General features: G+C 39.5%; 1 non-coding gene across 1 annotated transcript; it reads right to left on the bottom strand.

The window, feature by feature from the left end:
* Positions 1–1,155: 1,155 nt before the first annotated feature.
* On the bottom strand, positions 1,156–1,259 carry LOC117099478. Its single transcript, XR_004443816.1, has one exon. It is a non-coding gene; the product is annotated as a U6 spliceosomal RNA (small nuclear RNA).
* Positions 1,260–3,965: the final 2,706 nt, after the last annotated feature.

Here is a 3,965-nt window from a genome sequence, read left to right as displayed (position 1 = left end):
CCTGAATTTTCATTGCCCTGTGTATTAGTCCATTTTCACACCACTGATAAAGACCTACCAGAGACTGGGAAGAAAAATAGGTTTAATTAGACTTACAGTTCCACCTGGCTGGGGAGGCCTCAGAATCATGGCGGGAGGTGAAAGGCACTTCTTACATCGAGGCAGTAAGAGAAAATGAGGAAGAAGCAAAAGCGGAAACCCCTAATAAACCCATCAGATCTGGTGAGACTTATTCACTATCATGAGAATAGCACGGGAAAGACCGGCCTACGTGATTCAGTTACCTTTCCCTGGGTCCCTCAGAATTCCGGAAGATTCAACTTGAGATTTGAATGGGGACATGGCCAAACCATATCATCTGTATTAGGGTAGAGTTAATTGAAAGTGCTTTATGATGATGCTGCTGAACTTCAAATAGCCTGAGTATTACAGGAAGTCTATAGGGCTAAGACCAAAAGGACCTAGGTTTAAATCCAGCTCTACCTTGTTCTCTTTGTCTTCTTTTCTTTTTTTTTTTGGTGGTGAAAAACACATGATATAAATTTTACCATTTTTATGTGCACAGTTCAGTAATGTTAAGTATATTTACATTTTTGTGAAACATTCACTAGGCTTTTTTAAAAGTCTTTTTGAGGTATAATTGATCTATTGAAAAAACTGTACATATTTAATGTATGCAATTTGATGGGTTTAGATGTGTGCATCCACCCATGAAACCACCACCACAATCAAAGTAATAAACATCCATCACTGTATTAATCCGTTTTCATGCTGCTGATAAAGACCTACCCGAGACTGGGAAGAAAAAGACGTTTAATTGGACTTACAGTTCCACATGGCTGGGGAGGATTCAGAATCATGGTGGGGGGAGAAAGGCACTTCTTAGATGGCCGCAGCAAGAGAAAATGAGGAAGACGCAACAGCGGAAACTGCTGATAAACCCATCAGATCTCGTGAGACTGTTTCACTATCACGAGAACAACAGGGAAAAGACTGGCCCCCATGATTCCATTATCTCCTCCGGGTCCCTCCCACAACACGTGGGAATTCTGAGAGATAAATTCAAGTTGAGATTTGGGTGGAGACACAGCCAAACCGTATCAATCACCTCCAAAAGTTTTCTGTGTCCCCTATGCTTTTTTTTTTTTTTTTTTGGAAAATATGGAATGCTTCATGAATTTGCATGTCATCCCTGGGCAAGGACCAGGCTAATATCTGTAGCATTCCTATTTCAGTATATATGCTGCTGAAGTGAGCATTTCAACACTTTTTTAGTGGTAATAGCACTTAACATGAGATTTATCCTCTCGACAAAATGTTTAAGTTTACAATACAGTATTGTTAACTATAGGCACTATGTTGCACAGCAGATCTCTAGAACTTATTCATCTTGCATGTGAAATGTTGCAGCCATTATGGAAAACAATATGGAGATTCCTCAAAAAATTAAAAAATAAAACTACTATAGTACCCGCAACCTCACTTCTGGCTATATATCCAAAAGATTTGAAATCAGGATCTCAAAGAGATACTCGCCCTCCTGTGTTTATTACAACATTATTCACTGTCTTAATTTATTTTCTACTGCTATAGCAAAATACCACAGACTGGGTATTTTACAAAGGAAAAATTTATTTCTTACAGTTCTGGAGACTGGGAATTCCAAGAGCGTGGTGCCAGCATCTGGTGAGGGTTATTCCCTGGTAGGAGGTATCACATGGTGAGTAAACGTACGAGACAGAGAGAAAAGTGAGCTGAACTCATCTTTTTTTTTTTTTTTTAATCAGGACCCTACTCCTTTGACAACTAACCCACTCCCGTGATAACAGTATTAATTCATGCATGAGGGCAGAGACCTCATGACCTTATCATCTCTTAAAGGTTCTGCCTTTCCATACTGTTACACTAGCAATTACATTTCAACATGAATTTTGGCAGGGACATTCAAATGATAGTATTCACAGTAGCCAATATATGGAAACAACCTTAATGTCTGTTGATGAATGAATGGATAAAGAAAATGTGGTAAATCCACACAATGGAATATTTTTCAGCATTAAAAAAAGAAAGAAATCTTTTCATATGCAATGACATGGATAAACCTGGAGGACATTATGCCAAGAAAAATAAAGCAATCACGGGAGGACAGATATTGTATCATTCCAGCTCTAACTCTTATTAGCTGTGTGACTTTTGAACCTAAGTTATTATAACTGTAAAATAGGAATTATACTCCCTCCATAAGAGAGTGAATGAGAAGACACCATCAGAATATTGAACTGTGCACTGTGTGCACTGAATCTGTCTTGGAAAAGTCACTCTGTCAAATGTTGGTTGTTGGTTGTACCACAAAGCCTCATATTCCATATTCCTCTGGGGGATTAGCGGGCCAAGGTTTGGTCAGTGAAATAGCAAATTAGTTTCCAAATATATTGTTTCCAGGAAAATTATCTTTTCAAAACAGTTATGGTGTTTCATGTCTCACAAACCACAGACTTTATTGTTCATAATTTCTGCTTCACAAGAAGTGCTCTTTTTTATGTTTTTAATGTATTCCAAGAAAAATTAAAGATGTTTCCATCACGGTTAAAAAAAGAAACAAACCACCTTTGAATTCTAAAATGAGACATAGGCAGCTAGAAAACTTTTATTCAACATTGTAATAAGAGTAAGTCTGCTGTGGTATTGTTTGTTCTGCATCCAATGATTGATTCTTCGACTCACACGCTTAGCATCTGCTGAGTGACTAAAGGTGAGTATAGGGGTAGAGGGATAAGATGAGTGAGGTGTGATTCCTCAGCCCTCTCTTTCCTACACCTTTTTATCCAGGAGGCAGGCTTGTAAACTAACAATATGTTAACTGTACACAAAAGATTATAGGAGCCATACCTGGGGGTGCCAACTCTGGCTGAAGAAGTTGAGGATGGTTTCCATGGGATGGATCTCAGCTCTCCCAAAGCCCTTTAGAGCTCTTACTCCTACAACACCTTCATTATGATGTGGTGTAGATACAGGCTGACTGCATCCTCAGGGCATGCACTGCTAGTCAGACAGGCAGGTGATTTAAAGACATTCTTCTTACCACTGTCAGCAGTAGGACATAAAGCTTTGTCAGGAGGCAAAATGAAACTGTTAGCAAAGCAAAACCTGGGAATTCCAGATCCTGCGTCCTTATGTGCCCAGTGTAACTGAGAACAGCCTTTGGCAAATGTACAAATGGGTTCACTAGGCTAGAGAAATAAGACCTTTGTTTGTGAGTACAGGTTGAGTATCCCTTATCCGAAATGCCTGGGATCAGAAATGTTTTGAATTTCAGGTTTTTTCAGATTTTGATATATTTGCATATATGTAATGAGATATCTTGGGGATGGAATACAAATCGAAACAAAAAATTCATTTATATTTCATATACACCTTCAGTAAATAGCCTTAAGGTAATTGTATACAATATTTCAATAATTTTGTATGTGAAGCAAAATTTGTGTACATTGAACCACCAGAAAGCAAAAGTGTCACTATCTCATGTTGGTACTCAGAAAATTTTGGATTTTTGAGCATTTCAGATTCTGGATTTTCAGATTGGGGCATTCAACCTGTGTTTTTAAGAGATTGCTGGATGAGGGGAATAGTCATTTTCTGATCACCTAGATCAGAATCACTGTGGATGCTTGTTGAAAAGCAAATTCCGGGTCGGGTGTGGTGGCTCATGCCTGTAATCCCAACACTTTGGGAGGCTGAGGTGGGCAGATCGCTTGAGGTCAGGAGTTTGAGACCAGACTGGCCAACATAGTGAAACCCCGTCTTTACTAAAAATGCAAAAAATTAGCGGGTCGTGGTGGCAGTTGCCTGCAATCCCAGCTACTCGGGAGGCTGAGGCAGGAGAATAGTTTGAACCCGGGAGGTGGAGGTTGCAGTGAGCCAAGATCTCACCGATGGACTCCAGCCTGGGTGACAGAGCGAGACTC

The sequence above is a fragment of the Trachypithecus francoisi genome, unplaced genomic scaffold (genome assembly GCF_009764315.1).
Source record: "Trachypithecus francoisi isolate TF-2019V2 unplaced genomic scaffold, Tfra_2.0 Lachesis_group16, whole genome shotgun sequence".
Taxonomy (NCBI): Eukaryota; Metazoa; Chordata; class Mammalia; order Primates; family Cercopithecidae; genus Trachypithecus; species Trachypithecus francoisi.
The sequence above is the reverse complement of the archived record's forward strand: the minus strand, read 5'-3'. Positions and strand labels throughout refer to the sequence as shown.